Raw genomic sequence first — 24,214 nt, forward strand, 5'->3', positions numbered from 1 at the left:
AACATAAAGATACACCCAGACTGAAAGCAAAGGGATGGAACTCCATTTTCCATGCCAACGGACCTCAAAAGAAAGCTGGGGTAGCAATTCTTATATCAGACAAATTAGATTTTAAGCTAAAGACTGTAGTTAGAGACACAGAAGGGCACTATATCACTCTTAAAGTGTTTATCCAACAAGGAGATGTAACAATTGTAAATATCTATGCCCCCAACATGGGAGCAGCCATCAAAATAAGCCAACTATTAACCAAAAAAAGAGGATAGTATGGATATGGATAGTATGGATAGTAATACATTAATTGGAGGAGACCTGAATACACCACTCTCAGCAATAGACAGACCATCTAAGTGGAAAATCAACAAAGAAACGAGAGCTTTGGATAACACCCTGGCCCAGATGGACCTCATAGATATATACAGAACATTCCACCCTAAAACAACAGAATACTCATTCTTCTCAAGTGCACATGGAACATTATCCAGAATAGACCATGTGCTGGGTCACAAATAAGGTCTCAACTGATACCAAAAGATTGAGATTATTCCCTGCATATTCTCAGACCATAATGCTTTAAAACTGGAACTGAATCACAAGAAAAAAATTGGCAGAAATTCAAACACTTGGAAGCTAAAGACCACTCTGCTCAAGAATGCTTAGGTCAACCAAGAAATCAAAGAACTTAAACAATTCATAGAAAACAATGAGGACAAAAACACATTGGTCCAAAACCTATAGGATACTGCAAAGGCAGTCCGAAGGGAGAAATACATAGCCATCCAAGCCTCACTCAAATAAATAAAAAAATCCTCAAAACTAACTCTAGACCTTAAAGAACTAGAGAAAAAGCAACAAACGTTGCCTAAGCCATGCATTAGAAGAGAAATACTTAAGATTAGAGCAGAGATCAATGAATTAGAAACCAGAAACACAGAAGATCAGATCAATGAAACTAGAAGCTGGTTCTTTGAAAGAATTAATAAGATCGATAAACTACTGGCCAGACTTATCCAAAAGAAAAGAGAAAGGACCCAAATTAATAAAATCATGAATGAAAGGGGAGAGATCATGACTAACACCGAGGAAATAGAAACAATTATTAGAAATTATGATCAACAACTCTATGCCAATAAGTTAAGCAACCTGGAAGAAATGGATGCCTTCCTGGAAACCTGGAAACTGCCAAGACTGAAACAGGAAGAAATGGACAACTTGAATAGGCCAATAACCAGTAATGAGATTGAAGCAGTGATCAAAAACCTCCCAAAAAACAAGACTCCAGGGCCTGATGGATTCCCTGGGGAATTCTACCAAACATTCAAAGAAGAAATGATACCTATTCTCCTGAAGCTGTTTCAAAAAAGAGAAACAGAAGGAAAGCTTCCAGGCTTATTCTATGAGGCCAGCATTACCTTAATCCCCAAACCAGGCAAAGACCCCATCAAAAAGGAGAATTTCAGACTGATATCCCTGAGGAATATGGATTCCAAAATTCTCAACAAGATCCTAGCTAACAGATTCCAACAATACATTAAAAGGATCATCCACCACGACCATGTGGGATTTACCCTTGGGATGTAAGGGTGGTTGAACATTTGCAAGTCAATCAATGTGATAGAACACATAATAAGAGGAGGGAGAAGAAACATATGGTCCTCTCAATTGATGCAGAAAAAGCATTTGACAAAATACAGCATCCTTTCCTGATTAAAACACTTCAGAGTATAGGGATGGAAGGAACGTTCCTCAAGTTCGTAAAATCCATCTATGATAAACCCACAGAGAATATCATCTTCAATGGGGAAAAGATGAGAGCCTTTCCACTAAGATCAGGAACACGACAAGGATGCCCACTCTCGCCACTATTGTTCAACATAGTACTAGAAGTCTTAGCAACAGCAATCAGACAACAACAACAACAAAAAAATAAAAGGTATTCAAATTGGCAAAGAAGAACTCAAACTCTCTATCTTCGCAGATGAGATGATACTTTATGTGGAAAATGCAAAAGACTCCACCCCCAAATTACTAGAACTCATACAGCAATTCAGTAATGTTGCAGGATACAAAATCAATGCACAGAAATCAGTTGCTTTCTTATACACTAACAATGCAATTGTAGAAAGAGAAATTAAAGAATCGATTGCATTTACAATAGCACCAAAAACCATAAGATACCTTGGAATAAACCTAACCAAAGAGGGAAAGGATCTATACTCTAGGAACTACAAAACACTCATGAAAGAAATTGAAGGAGACAAAAAAAGATGGAAAAATGTTCCATGCTCATGGATTGGAAGAATAAACATTGTTAAAATGCTTATGCTACCCAGAGGAATCTATACCTTCAATGCCATCCCAGTCAAAATTCCAATGACGTTTTTCAAAGTGCTGGAACAAATAATCCTAAGATTTGTATGGAATTAGAAAAGACCCTGAGTCACCAAGAAATGTTGAAAAAGAAAAACAAAGCTGAGGGCATCACATTGCCCAATTTCAACTTATATTACAAAGCAATGATCACCAAGACAGCAGGGTACTGGCACAAAATCAGACAAATAGACCAATGGAACAGAATAGAGAGCCCAGATATGGACCCTCAACTCTATGGTTAAATAATCTTCAACAAAGCAGGAAAAAATATGCAATGGAAAAAAAGACAGTCTCTTTAATAAATGGTGCTGGGAAAAATTGGACAGCCACATGCAGAAGAATGAAACTCGATTATTCTCTAACACCCTACACAGAGATAAACTCAAAATGGATGAAAGACTTCAGTGTGAGACAGGAATCCATCAAAATCCTAGAGGAGAACATAGGCCGTAACCTCTTCGACATTGGCCACAGCAACTTCTTTCAAGATACATCTGCAAAGGCAAGTGAAGCAAAAGAAAAAATGAACTTTTGGGACTTCACCAAGATAAAAAGCTTCTGCATGGCAGAGTCAATAAAACAAAGAGGCAACCCACAGAATGGGAGAAGATATTTGCAAATGACACTACAGACAAAGTGCTGATTTCCAAGATCTATAAAGAACTTCTCAAACTCAACACCCAAAAACCAAATAATCAAGTCAAAAATGGGCAGAAGACATGAACAGACACTTCTCCAAAGAAGACATACAAATGGCTAACAGATATATGAAAAAATGTTCATTATTATTAGCCATCAGGGAAATTCAAATGAAAACATTGAGATACCACCTCATACCAGTTAGAATGGCAAAAATTGACAAAGCAAAATCAACAAATGTTGGACAGATTGTGGAGAAAGGGGATCCCTCTAATACTGTTGGTGGGAATGAAAGTTGGTATAGCCACTTTGGAAAATAGTGTGGAATTTTCTCAAAAAAATTAAAAATAGAGCTACCCTATGACCCAGCAATTGCACTCCTGGTATTTACCCCAAAGACACAGATATAGTGAGAAGAAGGGCCATATGTACCCCAGTGTTCATAGCAGCAATGTCCGTAATACCCAAACTGTGGAAAGAGCCAAGATGCCCTTCAACAGATGAATGCATAAAGAAGATGTGGTCCATATAGACAATGGAATATTACTCAGCCATCAGAAAGGATGAATACCCCACTTTTACATCAACATGGATGGGACTGGAGAAGATTATGCTAAGTGGAATAAGTCAAGCAGCGAAAGTCAATTATCATATGGTTTCACTTATTTGTGGAACATAAGGAATAGCATAGAAGGCATTAGGAGAAGGAAGGGAAAAATGAAGGGGGTAGAATCGGAGGATGTGACTAACCATGAAAGACTATGGACTCTGAGAAACAAACTGAGGGTTTTAGAGGGGAGGAGTGTGGGGGTATCATTAGCCCAGTGATGGATATTAAGGAGGGCACGTATTTCATGGAGCACTGGGTGTTATACAAAATCGATGAATCATGGATCACTACAACAAAAACTAATGATGCATGGTGACTAACATAACATAATAAAATTAAATTAAATTAAAAATAAATAAAAAAATAAAGATAAAAGTAAGAAGAAGATATAATAAATGTTAATTTAAAAACAATTCTGGGCCTGGGGTCTCATTTCACATTCCCTGATAGATTATCCTCTCTCTGGGAATAGATGTGGAAAAGATAACAAGTCTTCTCTATTTTAGAAGGATATTGTGATAAATTTGCTTGAATTTCAGAAGCCAAAATGTGGTCTATATTTAAGAGATTTGCACAGCCACTTCTTATGGCAGAAGTGTTTGGCTATGACTCACTAATTTTCCACGTGACCCAAAAAGCCTGCTACTTTTGAGTGGGTCCCACAATAAGATGCAAGCTGCTCTGTCACTCAGCCATATAATTCAGTAGATGCATTGTTGATAAAAGTGTCAGTGGCAGATAGGGACAATGTTTGGGTATTTGGCAGGTGCCATAGTTGAATTGGAGTGCAGGACAATAGGTTTTTGGATCAAAGCCTTGACATCATCCATGAATAATTAATATGCTTTTGAGAAATGCTCTTGGCTGGCTAGTGGACCTTAGTAGACTGAATGCTTAACCATGGGCTACCTTCTTACCATGTTATCTGAGCTGTCCATCATGAACTGGGTTTTATCTGACCCATCAAGACATAAACTTCAATGTGTGCACCAACAATCCATCACCAAGTGGAGGTGATATATATATGATCAGGTCCAAGCAGGCCCTGAAAGCACAAATATGTGGCTTAAATGTTTAAGGACTTCATCCTGGTATCAAGATCTGTATCACTCAGTGTTCTCTGGAGAAACACAGCCAATAGAAGATTGTATATGCATGTGTCAAAAGCATACCTTACAAATATTGGAAGTTTGGTTCTAAACCATTGCAATAAAGTGGATATTGCAATAATTAGCAAAAATAATTTTTCGGTTTCCCAGAGCATGTAAAAGTTGTTTACACTATCTAAAATGGCAGTGGCGTGGTAGCTGTGTCCCATCTGTCTGGGCTGCTAGGTTGGTCCGGGGCACGGCTGGGGCTGTCCATGTCAAGTGGTGCCCACAGCGAGGAGGGCTCAGCTCACATGTGGAAGGCTCTCACCTACTTCGCAATGCTCCCTGGCATGGATGTGAGCATGCTGAATGTCTTCCTGAGGTCGCATCACAGAGAGCATGAGAGACCCGAGTTCATCGCCTACCACCATCTCCACATCAGGTCCAAGCCCTTTCCCTGGGGAGATGGTAATCATACTCTATTCCATAACTCTCACGTGAATCCACTTCCAATCGGCTATGAAGATGAAAAAAGAGAACCTGGACCACCACCCAGGGGGACTACAGCACTGGTTTAGATCATGACTCTGCACACTGACCAGAAAAGTCTATGGGACCTTAAGCTCACCTTCCTTGTTTGTATCAAATGATGACCAGTATACGGATCTTCCATCCCTTTGCTTATGGCAGGAGATGGCTTAAATAAATAACTTAGATTGGTCCACGAAAAACAAAAAACAAAAAACAAATAAAATAATTGTTTACACTATACCGAGGTCTACTAAGAGTAAAATAGCATTATGTATAAAAAATAATGTATATACCTTAATTAAAAATACTTTATTGATAAAAATTGCTGACTATAATCTGCACCATCATCAAATATTATCTTTTTGCTGGTAGAAGGACTTGTCTCAAAGTTGAAAACTGTTGACTCTTCAGGGTGGTGGTTGATGAAATTTGGAGTGGCTGTGGCAATAAAAATAAGACAATGATGTTGCCACATTGATTGGTGCTTCCTTTCATTAGCAATTTCTCTGTAGCATGTCATGTTGTTTAATAGCATTTTCCTCCCAGTAGAACTTCTTTTCTTTTTTTTCCTGTTTATTTATTTATTTATTTATTTATTTATTTATTTATTTATTTATTTTTATTATGTTATGTTAGGCACAATACAGTAGATCATTAGTTTTTGATGTGTGTTCCATGATTTATTGTTTGCATATAACACCCCTTGTTCCATGCAATATGTGCCCTCCTTAATACCCATCACCTGATTCACCCATCCCCCCACCCCCTCCCCACTAAAACCCTCAGTTTGATTCCCAGAGTCCATAGTCTCTCATGGTTCATCTCCCCCTCTGACTCTCCTCCTTCATTTTTCCCTTCCTTCTCCTAATGTCCTCCATGCTATTCCTTATGTTCCACAGATAAGTGAAACCATATAATTGTCTTTCTCTGCTCGACTTATTTCACTTAGCATAATCCCCTCCAGTTCTATCCATGTCAATGCAAATGTTGGGTATTCATCCTTTCTGATGGCTGAGTAATATTCCATTGTATATATGGACCAAATCTTCTTTATCCATTCATCTGTTGAAGGACATCTTGGCTCCTTCCACAGTTTGCCTATTGTGGACTTGCTGCTATGTAACTTGGGCTGTATGTGCCCCTTCTTTTCCCTACATTGAGAGTATAGATTGCTCTGGGCAGCAAAGATATTTTAACAAGTTTTATTCTTCCAATCCAAGAGCATGGAATGTTTCTCCATCTTTTTGTGTCTTCTTCAATTTCCTTCATAAGTGTTCTGTAGTTCCAAGAGTATAGATCCTTTAATTCTTTGGTTAGGTTTATTCCAATGTATCTCAAGGGTTTTGGTGCTATTGTAAATGGAATAGATTTCCTAATTTCTCTTTCTACAGTTATATGGTTAGTGTATAGGAAAGCAACTGATTTCTGTGCATTGATTTTGTATCCTTCCACATTATTGAATTGCTGTATGAGTTCTAGCAATTTGGGGGTGGAGACTTTTGGATTTTCCACATGAAGTATCATGTCATCTGTGAAGAGTGAGAGTTTGAGTTCTTCTTTGCCAATCTGAATACCTTTTATTTCTTTTTGTTGTCTGATTGCTCTTGCTAGGACTTCCAGTACTATGCTGAACAATAGTGGTGAGAGTGGGCATCCTTGTGTTCCTGATCTTCAGGGAAATGCTATCAGCTTTTCCCCATTGAGAATGATATCCACTGTGGGCTTTTCATGGATGGGTTTTATGAAATTGAGGAATGTTCCCTCTATCCCTATACTCTGAAGAGTTTTAATCAGGAAAGGGTGCTGTATTTTGTCAAATGCGTTTTCTGCATCAATTGAGAGAAACATGTGATTCTTTTCTCTTATTTATGTGTTCTATCACATTGATTGATTTGTGAATGTTGAACCACACTTGCATCCCAGGGATAAATCCTACATGGTCATTATGGATAATGCTTTTATTTTATTTTATTTATTTATTATTTATTTATTTATTTTTAAAGATTTTATTTATTTACTTGATAGAGACAGATAGTGACAGAGATAGCGACAGAGAGCACAAGCAGGAGGAGAGGCAAAGGGAGAGGGAGAAGCAGGCTCCCCATGGAGCAAGGAGCCTGATATGGGGCTTGATCCCAGGGCCTTGTGACCATGACCCAAGATGAAGGCAGATGCTTGATGGACTGAGCCACCCATGCACCCCTGGATAATCCTTTTAATGTACTGTTGGATCCTATTAGCTAGGATCTTGTTCTGAATTTTGGAATCCATATTCCTCAGGGATATTGGTCTGAAATTCTCCTTTTTGATGGGGTCTTTGCCTGGTTTTGGGATCAAGGTAATGCTGACCTCATAGAATGAGTTTGGAAGTTTTCCTTCTCTTTCTATTTTATGAAAGAGCTTTGGGAGAATAGGTATGACTTCTTCTTTGAATGTTTGGTAGAATTCCCAAGGGAATCCATCAGGCTCTGGACTCTTGTTTTTTTGGGAGGTTTTTGATCACTGCTTCAATCTCATTACTGGTTATTGGTCTATTCAGGTTGTCAATTTCTTCCTGTTTCAGTCGTTGTAGTTTATAGGTTTCCCAGAAGGTATCCATTTCTTCTAGGTTGTTTACTTTATTGGCCTACAGTTGTTGATACTAATTTCTAATAATTGTTTCTATTTCCTTGGTGTTAGTCATAATCTCTCCCCTTTCATGCATAATTTTTAAATTTGGGTTCTTTATCTTTTCTTTTGGATAAGTCTGGCCAGTGGTCTATTGATCTTATTAATTCTTTCAAAGAACCAGCTTCTAGTTTCGTTTATCTGATCTACTGTATTTCTGGTTTCTAATTCATTGATCTTTGCTCTAATCTTAATTATTTCTCTTCTGATGCCTGGCTTAGGGTTTATTTGTTCTTTCTCCAGGGCTTTAGGGTATAAAGTTAATTTGTGTATTCAGGATTTTTCTGTTTTTTTGAGTGAGTCTTGGATGGCTATGTATTTCCCCCTTAGGACCTCCTTTGCAGTATCCCATAGGTTTTGGACCAATGTGTTTTTGTTCTCATTGTTTTCTATGAATTGTTTAAGTTCTTCTTTGATTTCCTGGTTGACCCAAACATTCTTGAGCAGAGTGGTCTTTAGCTTCCAAGTGTTTGAATTTCTTCCAAATTTTTTCTTGTGGTTGAGTTCCAGTTTTAAAGCATTATGGTCTGAGAATATGCAGGGAATAATCTCAGTCTTTTGGTACCAGTTGAGACCTGATTTGTGACCCAGTATGTGGTCTCTTCTGGAGAAAGTTCCATGTGCACTTGAGAAGAATGAGTATTCTGTTGTTTTAGGGTGAACTGTTCTGTATATATCTATGAGGTCCACCTGGTCCAGTGTGTCATTCAAAGCTCTTGTTTCTTTGTTGATTTTCTGCTTAGATCATCTGTCTATTGCTGATAGTGGATTGTTGAAGTCTCCTACTATTAGCGTATTATTATCAATATGTCTCTTTATTTTGTTAACAGTTGGCATATGTAGTTGGCTGCTCCTATGTTGGGGGCATAGATATTAACAATGGCTAGATCCTTTTGTTGGATAGACCCTTTTAGCATGGTATAGTGTCCTTCTGTATCTCTAATTACAGTCTTTAGTTTAAAATCTAATTTGTCTGATATAAGAATTGCTACCCTAACTTTCTTTTGAGGTCCATTGGTATGAAAAATGGTTCTCCCTCCCTTCACTTTATGTCTTGATGTATCTTTAGGTTCAAAATGAGTCCCTTGTAGACAGCATATGGATGGGTCCTGTCTTTTTATCCAATCTGTAACCCTGTGCTATTTCATGGGAGCATTTAGGCCATTCACGTTGAGAGTGATTATTGAAAGATATGAATTTATTATCATCATGTTACCTGTGGAGTCTTTGTTTCTATAGATTGTCTCTGTAAATTTCTGATCTATATCACTCTTGGGGTCTTTCTTCTTGTATAGATCCCCTCTTAATATTTCTTGCCGGGCTGGCTTGGTGGTCACATATTCTTTCATTTTCTGCTGGTCTTAGAAGCTCCTTTTTCCATCCATTCTGTTTGACTGCCTTTCTGGGTAAAGTATTCTTGGCTGCGTATTCTTTTCATTTAGTACCCTGAATTTGTCTTGCTGGCCCTTTCTGGCTTGCCAGGTCTCTGTGGATAGGTCTGACATTATTCTGATGTTCCTCCCTCTGTACGTAGAAATCTCTTCCCCCTCACTGCTTTCAAGATTGTTTCCTTGGATCTAAGATTTGCAAATTTTACTATTATATGTCATGGTGTCAGTCTGTTCTTATTGATCTTGGGAGGGGTTCTCCTTGCCTCTTGGGCACAAATGCTTATTTCCTTCCTCAGATTAAGGAAGTTCTCAGCTACAATTTGCTCAAATATATCTTCTAGACCTCTCTCTCTCTCTCTCTCTCCACCCCCTCAGGGACTGCAATAATTCTGATATTGGAACGTTTCATTGAGTGAATAATATCTCTCAGTTTGATTCCTTGGGTTTTAATTTGTTTTTCCCATGCCACCTCAATTTCCTTCTTTTCTATCATTTTATCCTCTCTCTCACTAATTCATTCTTCTGCCTCATTTACCCTGGCAGTGAGATTATCCAGTTTGGACTGCATTTTATTCATAGCATTTTTAAGTTGGGCCTGATTAGATCTCATTTCTGCCCTTAGAGATTCTATATTGTTGTTAATATCTTTCTCAAGGCTAGATATCACCTTGATAATTGTTACTCTGAAGTCACTTTCTGACATCTTGGTTATATCCATTATATCCATTATTTAAATATATATATATATATATATATATATATATATTAGTTCTGTGGCAGAGGCCACAGTCCCTGAGTCTTTCCTTTGTTGGGGGTTCCTTCTCTTAGTCATTCTGTTGAGGGGTGGTTGGGGGAATGTACAGAGTCCAAATTATTAACCACAACCCAAGGAAGATGCACCTGTTTTATAGGGACCTTAAGGTTGTCTGCCTCTTGTTCTTCCAGCCTTTCTTCTGGGGGAAGGGCCTGCCATGCTGTTACTCAAGCAACCCCTGTTTGGGCAGAGTTGCCCTGCCCCTTGTGGGGTGGGTGGGCTCAGTGAAAATGGTTTTTTTAGGGCTTTTGTTCTCTGACGGCTTTCCCTGGTGGCTTTCTGTGTCTCTTCTGAGAGTCAGAGCAGAAGTGAATGTATCCAAACCCCTGTTTCAGAATAGAGAGATCGCAGTCTGATCTTCACTGAGCTCTCCAGGCCACACTGTCCCAATTTCTGTCTGTGCAGCTAAAAACTGCAGGTTCCTGGGTTGTGCACCCCACAGCAGCACTTCCAGCCCTCATGTCCATGTCCAGGCACGTCTCTGCCCTTTGTGCTTCTCAAACCGCAAGCCACCCCTGGTTCACACATGTGCCCCCGCAGCTCCAGGTTTCAGTCTGGGGGGCTGCCCTGAAGTCCTTTCCCCATTGCTACAGGTCTGCGAGTCTGTGCCCTGTTCCCAGCATGGGAGGCTTTTGCACCCAGGCAGTGCAAGATCCCAGAGTCTCCCTCCCCCTTCCGTTTATCTTTCGATATCTGCCCGCAACATCACGGCTCCTGGCTTCATACCTTGAGACCAACCACAGGAGATATTCTGTTTGTAGAAATTCAGATATATCTTCTTACATCTCAGGCTGATTTTGTGGGTGTTCAGAATGGTCTGGTAGATATCCAGCTCAATTCAGGGGACTGGTTGAAATAGGGTCCCCTACTCCTCTGCCATCTTTTCTCCTCCTAGAACTTCTTTTCAAAATTGGAGTCAGTCCTCTCAATCCTTGTTGCTGTTTTATCAACTAAGTTTGTGTAATATTATAAATCCTTTGTTGTCATTTCAACAATCTTCACAGCATCTCCTCTAGTAGATTTCATGTCAGAAAACCACTTTCTTTGCTTATCCATAAGAAGAAGTTCCTTATGTGTTAAAGTTTTATCATAAGATTGCTGCAATTCAGTTACATCTTCAGGCTGCACTTCTAATTTTAGTTCTCTTGCTATTAATACCACATCTGCAGTTACTTCCTCCACTGAAGTTTCGGACCTGTCAAGGTCATCCATGAGGTTTGGGATCAACTTCTTCCAAACTCCTGTTAATGTTGATATTTTGACCTCTTCCCATGAATCACAAATGACCTTAGTGGCATCTAGAATGGCAAATTCTTCTGAGAGTGTTTTATATTTATTTTTCTCAGATCCATCAGGGGAATCACTATGGCATCTATAACCTTACAAATTGTTAATCTGTTAAATAATAATGTTATCTGTTAAATAATAAGAATTGAAATTCAAAATTTTCCCCTGATCCACAGGCTTCAAAATGGATCCTGTATTAGCAGGCATTAAAAACAGCATGAATCTCATTGTGCATTTCCATCAGAGCTCTTGGGTGACCAAGTGTGTTGTCAATAAGCAGTCATATTTTGAAAGGAACATTTTCTTGTAAGCTGTAGGTCTCAAAAGAGGGCTTAAAATATTCAGTAAACCACGTTGTAAACAGATGTACTGTCATTCAGGCTTTATTATTTCATTTATAGAGAACAGGAATAGTAGATTTAGCATAATTCCTAAAGTCCCTAGAACCTTTGGAATGATAAAAGAGCACTGACTTCAACTTAAAGTCACCAGCTACAATAACCTCTAACAAGTCAGTCTGTCCTTTGAAGCTTGGAAGCTAGACATTGACTTCTCCTCTCCAGCTACAAAAGTCTTAGATGGAATCTTTTTCCAATAGAAGATTGTTTCATTTACATTGAAAATCTGTTACTTAGTGTAGCCACCTTCATTCATTATGTTACCTAGATCTTCTGCAAAACTTGCTTCAGCTTATACATCAGCACTTCCTGCTTCACCTTGTACTTCTTTGTTATGGAGATGGCTTCTTTCCTTAAACTTCATGAACTAACCTCTCTTAGATTCAAACCTTTTATTCTGCAGCTTCCACACCTCTTTCAGCTTTCATAGAATTGAGAGTTAGGGCCTTGCTCTAGATTAGGCTTTGGTTTAAGGGAATGTTGTAGGTGGTTTGATCTTCTATCACGACCACTAAAACTTTGTCTATATTAACAATAGCCTGTTTCACTTTATCATTTTTGTGTTCACTGGAGTGGCACTTTTAATTTCCTTCAAAAGCTTTTCCTTTGCATATACAACTTTACTAACAGTTTGGTGCAAGATGTCTACTTTTTGACTTATTTCAGCTTTTGACCTGCCTTCCTCACTAAGCTTAATCATTTCTAGCTTTTGATTTAAAGTGAAAGATGTTTGACTCTTCCTTTCACTTGAACACTAAGAGGCTATTATAGGATTACTAATTGGCCTAATTTTAGTATTGTTGTGTCTCAGGGAATAAGGAGGCCCAAGAAGGGGGAGAGAGATGGAGGAATGACCAGTTGGTGGAGTAGTCAGAACACACACAGTATTTATTGTCATGTTATATGGGCATGGTTCATGACCCCACAAAACAATTACAATGGTAACATCAGAGATAACTGATCATAGATCACAATAAAAATATAATAATAATGCAAATATTTGAAATATAATGAAGATTACCAAATGTGACAGAGACACAAGGGAGAAAATGCCATTGGAAAAATGGCACTGGTAGTCTTACTCAATGCAGTGTTGCCACAAACAATTTTTAAAAATCACAGTATCTGCAAAGCACAGTAAAGTGAGGGATGCCTATATATGTATGCTTATATGTATATGTATATGATTGACTTATTTTAAGGAATTGGCTTATGCCATTATGGCAGCTGAGAATTCCCAAGATCTGCAGATGGCGACCCAGGAAGATTGATGGTATACTTCTAGTCTGAGTCTAAAGGACTGAGAACCAGGAGAGTTGAAGGTGCAAGTTCCAGTTCAAGTCAGAGTCTGAAGGCAGGAGAAGATTGATATCTCAGCTCAAAGACATTCTGAAAGAGAGAGAATTTGTCTTAGTCTTTTTTCTTTTTAATTTCTATTTCTCTTTTTTCAACTTTTTATTTAAATTCTAGTTAGTTAACATATAGTGTAATATTAGTTTCAAGAGTAGAATTTAGTGATTCATCACTTACATATAACACCCAATGCTCATCACAAGTGCCCTCAATACCCAACACTCATTTAGCCCATCTCCTACCCACCTCTCCTCCATCAACCCTCAGTTTTTTCTCTACAGTTAAGAGTCTGTTTTATGGTTTGCCTCTCTCTCTCTCTTTTTTACTCTATGTTCATCTGTTTTGTTTCTTAAATTCTACATATGAGTAAAATCATATGGTATTTGTCTTTCTCTGACTTATTTTGCTTAGCATAATGCACTCTACCTCTATCCATGTCATTCCAAATGACAAGATTTCATTCTTTTTTATGGCCAGCTAGACCCTAATACTTGATCTTTACTGCCCACCTGCTTGTATTCACTGACTTCTGTCCCATATTTTCCCTTAAGCTCTTCTTTCCAGCTTATCTCTTAATTCATGCAAATGGAAACCAAAACCACCCCTTAAGTGATAGTGATTGCCTTGACAAGACCTCCAGCTGGCCCAGACCACCCAGACCAGTTTGAACATAATCCCTGCATAAATGGGCCATGGAATGAATTCTAAAATGACAGATAACTACATTTACTTCATTATAATACTAAAATCTCCACCAAAGTGTTAGAGTGTGCAGTTAGTTAGGTTCTAACAGGATACCTGGAGGCCAACAATGAGTAAGTCATGGACAACTATCAGGAAAATTAAAAGTGCTGAGCGGGCAGTGTTTGTGGTTTGAGCAGTGTGTGTGACTGCTGGGGAGGGATGCTTTCCTGGCTGCAGAGCTGTTTGGAAGCGTCCTCTGCATTTGCACTACCTGTTGGGCCCACCATGAGGCGCCTAGATTTGGTGCAGCAGAAAATGCCTGTGTGTTTGTGATAGAGGTGAAAGAGGAGCCCTCCACCAAAAGGGAGCATCAGCCATTTAAAGTTTTGGCAACTGAAACTCTAAGTCACAAGGCATTAGATGCAGATATATACAGTGCAATTCCAACAGAAAAAGTGGATGAAACATGTTGTTATATTACTACCTACAAAGGTCAGCCATACCTTTGGGCTCGACTAGATAGAAAACCTAAGAAATTAGCTGAGAAAAGATTTAAAAATTATTTACATTCAAAACAAAACTTAAAAGATTTTTTTTGGAATGTTGAGGAGGACTTCAAACCTGTTCCAGAGTGCTGGATACCAGCGAAGGAAATAGAACAATTAAACAGGAATCCGATGCCTGATGAAAATGGACACATTCCTGGTTGGGTACCAGTAGAGAAACACAACAAACAGTACTACTGACATTCCTCTGAAGTTAATTATTAATTCAAAGTTGCCCTGGTACTGAAGCATCATCCTGGTAGTCCTGGGCTTCTGGAAATTAGTGCAGTACCACTCTCAGATCTCCTAGAACAAACACTAGAACTTATATGAACAAATATTAATGGAAACCCATATGGGTTAGGAAGCAAGAAGCATCCATTACATCTTCTTATACCACATGGGACATTTCAAATCTGAAATCAACCTACCTTGAAGCACAATGATCTATTATCCTAGTTTGAACATTGCAGAGAGGGTAAAATTGAAGGAATATTATGTAATTGCAGTGATGGCTGTTTAATCAAGGTTCATCGCCATCATCTTGGTTTAGGCTGGCCAATTCCAGATACTTACATGAATTCAAAACCAGTTATTATCAACATGAACCTGAATAAGTATGACCATGCCTTTGATACTGTTTGTTTAGTCTTTTTTCAAAAATAGATAATCAGAAATTTGGTAAATTCAAAGATATAATACTTGATGTATAAACTAGAAATGCAATTAAGAACCAGCTTTATTGTTATCTTTGAATCTTGAATATTCTGTCATATGTGGAAGGTAAAAAAATCTCAAGGTTCCATGTCTAATAGAGCAATATGTCTTCTAGCGTTTGAAGAAATGAATTTCCCAGTTGCAAAGGTCTATTCAAAAAAATTTTTAGAACCACCAAATGAATTTCAACCATTAGACTTAGAAATATAATAATAAGCTCCCTACCTTGTACAAAAGTTGGATAAAGACAACAATTAAACCAACAATTTTGGATCATTAACTTTAAAAATTAAATAGTTCAAGATGAATTTGTTCTAACACTTAACAAAACATATGGCTGTAACCTCATGTTTATATACATGTACATATATATAAAACTAGAGTCTTAACACACATGTAAATAAGTATATATAAAACCCCAATTTTAAATGTTAAAAGTTATTAAAGCTCACCCCATACTCTTTAAAAAACTTAAACATTATGTATACAGAAATTCATCACAGCTTATTTGATAGTCATAACTTACTCTAAAGTCATCAAAAATATACTTTTCTATTATGTTTAAAATTTCATATAATTTTATTTACTAAAACTTGTATTTAGCAAAGGTACAGGGTATGAAGAAGAAAATCATGTAGGTCAGAGACCTGTTTGATTTCCAGATTAAGTTTTAACTTATAAAGTTAGTAGTTAAATAAAACTACAGGTATAGGTAGTCCTTAATAAATGGGGAGATCAGCAGGACTTTCTTCTTCATCTTCAAACTGTTCAGAAGCAGCAACAGGACTAGTTAATTCAACTCCACATTATTCAGAAAGTTTTTTTTAACTTTTCTTCTAAAAGAATATTCTTTTTCACTTCTTTATAATTATACTTCAGATCTTCAATTTCTTCAAAAAATGAAGGATCAAAGTTTTCCAGTTCTTTTTTCAGCTTTTTTGTTTCTCCTAGTAGAAACATAATATCTTTGAAAGGTATGTAGGAATATAATATATTCTTTAGATTTGAACTAAAGAGACTTAATTACAAACACAAAATCCAAAGTAACCTGAATAATCTAATATACTTATATACTATATAGGCAGAAGTATTTTCTTAGAATTTTGTTAATAAGGTTTCATGGTACAGCATAAGTAACTAACTTGTTAGCTGGTAAATCAAATTATTTGTTCTGTAAGTTATGTCCTAGTTTTTGACTAAAATTTATCAGTTCTTAAATGGGTGGGGGAGGGTCGGCATTTAATCATTCTCCAAAAGTATATCAGATACTCTCATTGAGGCAATGAAAAAGACTTGGCTATAACACAAATTATTTTGGTTAAGATTCTTTGGTTTAGGTTTCATTTATATTTTCTTTACAAATACCTATTTGTTAATGAATAATAGTCAACTTTTTATTTTTTATTTTTTTTATTTTTTTTTAAAGATTTTATTTATTTATTTGAGAGAGAGAGACTGAGAGAGAGCACATGAGAGGGGGGAGGGTCAGAGGGAGAAGCAGACTCCCTGCCGAGCAGGGAGCCCGATGTGGGACTCGATCCAGGGACTCCAGAATCATGACCTGAGCTGAAGGCAGTCGCTTAACCAACTGAGCCACCCAGGCGCCCAACTTTTTAAAAATATATTTAGAATTAGGGAAACTCTAGGACTTCTACCTGGCTAAGAGGCATCTGGTGAAGAGACAATTTGAACTTTAGAATAGCTAGTGATCACTAGTTAATTCTTCAACTTATGCTCTTTTGTTCTGTTTATAGATTCTTTAAGAGATAAAGCATGGCAAATATCTTTCTTTAATAAAGGAGGTTATTCCCAAAAAGAATTTCAAAAGTAAATAAAAGACACTATTCCCAATGTGACCCAAAAACTTAATATTAAAATAATGAGCTATATTTGTGAGAATCAAAAAATAAATTTCTCTTTAATCCTAAAAACACACACACACACACACACACACACACACACAAAAAGGAAAGTTAAAGGCTTGTCCTGGCAGCACTCCACCTATGCCAGATCAAATCAGTCAGGCCCAAGATGGCAGATGCCATGAAAGAAAACTCCTGACCATATAAGGAAGAAAAGGTACAAAACCCTGCTTCCCTACACCAACTAATGAATATTTCAACCCTTAAGTAACAACTGTTGATGAAAGATAGAAACCTGATCCCTAGAGACACAACTCTTTCTCTCTCTCCTTTTCTCATTCTCTCAAGCTTGCCCACATTCATATCTCGAGTACACTTTATGCTCTAATAAATTTTCCCACTTTTGTCACTCATCTGCTCTGTTTCATGTCTGTTCTTAAGTTCTTTCTTGAGACAAGACCCAGAACTTTTGGTGATACCTTTGGAATGGACTGGGTTGACCTCAGGGCCTGGAGTCTCCACAGTTCACCTGGCAACACAAGAAGGAGCACAAGCCTCATTTACATAACATGCAATATATGTATAGGCATGTTTCCTTAAAGTGCATGCACAATCTTATGCCTGCCTCTACATATGATGACAAGGATCTTCTTTTTATATATTCATTCTAACCCTAAATAAAAGAAACCTATCCACCCTTACTCAGGGAGTTGTGGCTTTGGAAGTTATTCCCCATGATCTTATTTTATGCAAATAAATTTTACTTTCTGTGACAACTCCACCTGGTGTAGTTTCTGTGATTCAACAAAGAAAAAACTCAGATTAGTTTGTTTACACATTTGGTAATGCAGATGGGACTACTGTCTTTCTAAGTTTCTGCCCTACAGTTTCCTGGTTTCCAATGGACAGAGCAGTGGGCAATGGCAGCACACCTGGGTTAACCCATTCAAGCTACTGGAACTAGGGTTGGAATCCTTGGAGGGGACTCTCCCCTCTTGGGGTTTGTACTACACCCTTGAAGAGAGTTCAGCCACTCTAAGTCTCTTGTTCTAAGAATCTCTACACAGAGGCAAGTGGTGCCCATCCAGTGGCATGACTACAAGAGTATTTTCTCTGAGTTGTCTCACAAAACCTGGCAGGTCGAAGAACAGAACCTCTCTGGTAAACACTCTAGGGGATTGAACACTTGATTATAGTTGAGTCTAGACATTCCTGGGTAGCAAGGGTACATACAAGTGATAGGTATTAATTTATTGCCATTTTGTTAATTGTTTTCTTGTCATTTCTGTAGTTATCCTTTATTCCTTTCTTTTCCTCTTGCTCTCTTCCTTTGTGGCTTGATGGCTTTCTTTAGTGTTATGCTTGGATTTCTTTCTTTTTGTGTGTGTTTATCTATTATGTTTTTGGTTTATGGTTACCATGGGTTTCATGTATTGTACCCTACATGTTTGTAGTCTACATTGAGTAGATGATTCCTTAAGTTCAAACACATAAAACAGTAAATTTTGACTTCCTTCTCCATGATTTTTGTAGGTCATATTTCATATCATTTCATTTTGTGTATCCCTGGACTAAATTTTGTATATATAATTGATTTTACTACTTTTGTGTTTTAACCTTCTTACTAGTTTTGTTATGTGATTGATTTTCCATCTTTACTATATATTTACTTTTGCCAGTATTCTTTTTTTCTTTCATAATTTTCTTACTTCTAAGAATGGTCTTTTCCTTTTACTTAGAGTTCCTTTTAATATTCCTTGTAAGGCTGGTTTACTGGTGATGAACTCCTTCAATTTTTATTTGTCTAGGAAACTCTACCTCTCCTTCAATTCTGAATGATAATCTTACTAGGTAGAGTATTCCAGGTCATAGGGTTTTATTTTCTTTTCAGCCCCTCTTAAATTTATTTTTATTGAAGTACAATTAACATACAGTATTATATTAGTTTTAGGTGTACAATATAATGATTCAACAAATGTATACATTACTCAGTGTTTATCATGATAAGTGTACTCTTAATCCCCTGTACCTATTTCACCCATCCCTCCATCCATCTTTCCTCTGGCAACAACCAATTTATTCTCTGTATTTAAGAGTGTGTTCCTTTTCTTTCTCTTGTTTTCTCTTTGTTCATTTGTTTTGTTTCTTAAATTATGAATGAAATTGCATGGTATTTGCCTTTCTCTGATTCATTTCACTTACCATTATACCCTCTAGGTCTATCTATGTTGTTGCAAATGGCAAGACTTATTCTTTTTTATGGCTGAGTAACATTCCATTATCAATATATACCATATCTTCTTTATCCATTCATCTACTGATGGACACTTGGGATGCTTCCATATCTTGGCTATTACAAATAATGCTGCAATAAACATAGGGCTGTATATATTTTTTGAATTAGTGTTTTTGTTTTCTCTGGGTAAGTACCCAGTAGTGCAAATGCTGAATCATATGGTAATTCTTTTTTTTTTTTTTTCAATTTTTTGAAGAACCTCCATACTAGTGTCCATAGTGGTTGCAGTAATTTACAATCCCACCAACAGGGCATCAAGTTTCCTTATTCTCCATATCCTTGCCAAAACCTGTGATTTCTTGTCTTTCTGATTCTAGGTATTCAGATAGGTATAAAGTAATATCTTATTGAAGTTTTAATTTGCATTTCCCTGATGATTAGTGATGTTGGGAATTTTTCATGTGTCTGTTGGACATTTGTATATCTTCTTTGGAAAAAAAAACTATTCAGGTTCTCTGCCCTTTTTTAATTGAGTTATTTGTGGTTTTTTGGTGTTGAGTTGTATAAGTTATTTATATATATTTGATATTAACCTCTTATCAAATATATCATTTACAAATACCTTCTCCCATTCAGTAGGTTGCCTTGTCATCCTGTTGATGGTTTTCTTCATTGTGCAAAAGCTTTTTATTTTGATCCTTTCAACACTTTGCATATATAATGGCACCTTCTTTTTGTCCTACAAAGTTTCTGCTGAAAAGTCAGCTGATAATCTTATGGGGCTTCCCTTTTATGTAAGTGCTCTCTTTTCTCTTGCTGTGTTTAACTTTCTCTCTTCATTTTTAATTTTTTCCATTTTAATTAATTTGTGTCTTGATGTGGATTTTCTTTTTTTTTTATTGTTTGGGGCTCTTAATGCTTTCTGGAATTAGATATCAATTTCCTTCCTCAGGTAGGAAAATCTTAGCTATTATTTCTTCAAATATGTTTCTGCTCCCTTCTATCTCTCTTCTCCTACTGGAACTTATATAATGCAAATGTTATTATGCTTGATGATGTCACTGAGTTTTCTGAAACTATCCTCCTCATTTTTTTATTATAATGTTTTTAACTTTTGCTGTTTAGCTTGTTTGCCTTCCATTATCATGTCACCCAGATTGTCAAACCATTCTTCTGCATCGTCTAAACTGCTGTTGATTTCCTCTAGTTTATTTTTCACTTCAGTTATTGTATTCTTTGGATATGATTAGTTATTTTTTTTAAATTTTCTATCTCTTTGTTGAAATTGTCATTGAATTTGTCCACTCTTCTCTCAAATAAACTACACAGCCTTATGTCCATTATTTTGAACTTTATTAGGCATATTTTTTACAACTGTTTTGTTTGGTTCTTTTGCTGTGATTTTGTCTTTTTCCTTCATCTGGGACAAATTCTGTTGTCTCCTCAATTTCTCTAAATCTCTATTTGTTTTTAGGTATTACGTGGGTCACCTATGTGTCCTGGTCTTAAAAGAAGTGACTTTGTGTAGAAGGCCTCCAGTGGTGTCTGTAATGAAGAGAACCAAATTCATTTCAGGGCTGTCTTCTTTTGTGGGCTGCATGAACATTCCTTTAGTGGCTGAGCAACATCTGTGGGTGCACTGGTAGGTAGGACTTACTGCTTGTGCATCTGGCTTGAAGCTACCATGGATGCACTTGCACTTGTGAGCAAGGTTTTCTCCCCATGCTGCTGGTTTAGGGGCCAGGCTACAGCAACTGTTGTCACATTGGTGGATTGACCCAGCACTCAGAATGCCTCTCTGATATGAGCTGCTATGACTGGTTTTGTTTCCATACCATTAGCAGATAGGCCTGGCTTTAGACAATGAAGTCTTGCTGGTGGGTGAGACTGGGATTGTCCCATTTGTCTGAAGTGAGCTGTGTGTGACAGTATAGGAACCAGCTTTGGAGGGGCTCCCACAAGGATGGAAATGTTGGGTGGGGCAGATCCACATTGGAACATGGAGGCAGGGCATGCAGTGATAGCAAGATTAATGGAGAATGTTAGAATTGACTGACAAAAGCCTCCAGCTATCTAGAGTGGGGGAGGGCAAGAAAACTGCCACCCAGAGCATGTTTGTTCAGAGAGAAACCTCCCACAGATCCCTGCTTATCTGGAATATAGCATAAAATTAGCCAATAAACTTTCAAGTATACCACAGGCAATTTTCAAACTACTGCTTCTATGACACGTCTTGGTCCAGTTTACTTAGGGTATTGGCCCTTTAAGGGTGGAAACTCAGTTTCTTATACCCTTCTAACTTTCCTAGAGTTAAGCTACAATTATTTTTAAAGATCCCAGAATTAAGTCATGCTCATTTTTTTCTTATTTTGTATTTTTTCATTATTTACTTTTTTTTCAAATTTCCCATATGATTTTCTGAGGTTTTATTTAAATTACAGCTGCTTAACATACTGTGAAATATTAGTTTCAGGTGTAGAATTTAGTGATTCAACACTTACGTACATACACAGTGTTCATCACAAGTGCCCTCTTTAATATCAATCACCTGTATAACCCATCCCCTCCACCACCTCCCTCCAGTAATGATCACTTGTTCTCTACAATTAAGAGTATGTTCCTTGATTTCCTTCTTTTTTGTGCCCCCATGTTCATGTGTTTTGTTTCTTAATCTCCACATATGAAATCATATGGTATTTCTCTTCCTCTGACTGACTTATTTCCTTTAGCTAATATGCTCTAGATCTATTCATGTCTTAACAGACGGCAAGATTTCATTCTTTTTGATGGCTAAGTAATATTCAATTATATCCATCTCCTTTTTATCCATCCATCAGAGAAGGGACATTTGGTTTCTATCCATAATTTGGCTATTGTTGATAATGCTTCTATAAACATCGGGGTACATATATCACTTAAAATCAGTATTTTTGCATTTGTTGGTAAATACCTAGTAGTACAATTCCTAGACTGTAGGGTAGTTCTATTTTTAACTTTTTGTTCAATAGGGTTAGGAGTCTGTAATTCTCCTTTTTGATGGGGTCTTTATCTCGTTTTGGGATCAAGGTAATGCAGGCTTCATAGAACGAGTTTGGGGGTTTCCAGGAATACATCCATTTCTTCCAAATTGCTTAGTTTCTTGGCCTATAGTTGCTGGTAATAATTTCTAATAGTTGTTTCTATTTCCTTGGTGTTAGTCGTGATCTCTCCCCTTTCATTCATGATTTTATTAATTTGGGTCATTTCTTTTTTCTTTTGGATAAGTCTGGCCAGAGGTTTATTGATCTTATTAATTCTTTCAAAGAACCAGCTTCTAGTTTCATTGATCAGTTTTACTGTTTTTCTGGTTTCTATTTCATTGATTTCTGCTCTAATATTTATTATTTCTCTTCCCCTGCTTGGTTTAGGCTTTACTTGCTATTTTTTCTCCAGATCCTTTAGGTTTAAGGTTAACTTGTACATTCGGGATTTTTCTAATTTTTTGAACGAGGTTTGGAGGTTATGTATTTCCCTCTTAGGATCACCTTTGTGGTATCCCATAGGTTTTGGACCAATGTGTTTCCATTCTCATTGGTTTCAATGACTTCTTTAAGTTCTTCTTTAATTTCTTGGCTGACCCCATCATTCTTTAGCAGGAAATTTTTAGCCTCCAAATGTTGGAGTTCCTTCCAAATTTGTTCTTGTGTTTGAGTTCCAGTTTCACTGCATTGTGATCTGAAAATATGCATGAATAATCTCAATCTTTTGGTATCAGTTGAGGCCTGATTTGTGACCCAGTATGTGGTCTGTTCTGGAGATAGTTCTATTTGCACTCGAGAAGAATGAGTTTTCTGTTGTTTTAGGATGGAATGTTCTGTATATATCTATGAGGTCCGTCTGGTCCAGTGTGTCATTCAAAGCTCTTGTTTCTTTGTTGATCTTCTGCTTAGATGATCTGTCCATTGCTAAGTGGAGTGTTTAGGTCTCTTACTAGTAATGTATTATTATCCATATGTTTCTTTAATTTGGTTATTAATTGGTTTATATAATTGGCTGCTCCCATATTGGGAGCATAAATATTTACAATTGTTAGATCTTCTTGTTGGATAGACCCTTTGAGTTTGATATAGTGTCCCTCTACATATCTTACTATGGGCTTTGGTTTAAAATCTAATTTGCCTGATATGAGTATTGCTACCCCAGCTTTCTTCTGAGGTCCATTAGCATTGTAAATGATTCCCCATCCCCTTACTTTCAATCTGGCGGTGTCTTTAGTTTCAAAATGAGTCTCTTGTAGACAACATATGGATGGGTCCTGCTTTTTTATCCAATCTGAAACCATGTGTCTTTTGATGGGAACATTCAACCCATTTACATTCAGAATAACTATTGAAAGATATGGATTTAGTACCATCATATTGCCTATAAAGTCCCTGTTTCTGTAGATTTTCTGTTTCTTTCTGGTCTATGTGACTCTTGGGTTTCTCTTCACTTACAGAATCCTTAATATTTCTTGCAGGGCTGACTTGGTGGTCACATATTCTTCCAGTTTCTGCCTGTTGTGAAAGCTCTTTATCTCTCCAGCCATTCTGATTGATAATCTTGCTGGGTAAATATTCTTGGCTGCATGTTCTTTTCATTTAGTACCCTGAATATGTCTTGCCAGCCCTTTCTGGCTTGCCAGGTTTCTGTGGACAGGTCTGACGTTATTCTGATGTTCTTCCTTCTGTATGTAAGAAATCTCCTTCCTCCTAGCTGCTCTCAGGATAGCTTCCTTGGCTCTAAGATTTGCAAGCTTCACTCTTATATTTCAGGGCATTGATCTATTTTTATTGATTTTGGGAGGGGTCCTCTCTGCTTCTTAGACACAAATACTTCTTTCCTTCCCCAGATTAGGGAAGTTCTAAGCTATGATTTGCTCAAATATACTTTTTCCTCATATTTTTCTCTCCACCCCCTTGGGGATCCCAATAATTCTGACATTGGAACGTTTCATGGCATCATTAATCTCCCTAAGTCTATTTTTATGGGCTACTA

The 24,214-nt window shown here is 37.2% G+C and overlaps 1 long non-coding RNA gene and 2 pseudogenes across 1 annotated transcript in view; 2 read left to right on the forward strand and 1 right to left on the reverse strand.

The window, feature by feature from the left end:
- The first annotated feature begins 4,522 nt into the window (after positions 1-4,522).
- On the forward strand, positions 4,523-5,415 carry LOC102742430 (cytochrome c oxidase subunit 6A1, mitochondrial pseudogene; annotated as a pseudogene).
- A 7,253-nt stretch (positions 5,416-12,668) lies between these two features.
- LOC145717817 (uncharacterized) overlaps positions 12,669-24,214 on the reverse strand; it is a 176,711-nt gene continuing 165,165 nt past the window's right edge. Inside the window, exons 2-3 of the long non-coding RNA XR_014141264.1 lie at positions 17,442-17,491; positions 12,669-13,190 (exon numbers count right to left, since the gene is read on the reverse strand). This is a non-coding gene — a long non-coding RNA (uncharacterized LOC145717817). The remainder of the gene's footprint in view (positions 13,191-17,441; positions 17,492-24,214) is intronic.
- Positions 14,124-15,096, forward strand: LOC102731817 (RNA ligase 1 pseudogene; annotated as a pseudogene).

Source organism: Leptonychotes weddellii, chromosome X (genome assembly GCF_054177405.1).
Source record: "Leptonychotes weddellii isolate Sample4059 chromosome X, ASM5417740v2, whole genome shotgun sequence".
Classification (NCBI taxonomy): Eukaryota; Metazoa; Chordata; class Mammalia; order Carnivora; family Phocidae; genus Leptonychotes; species Leptonychotes weddellii.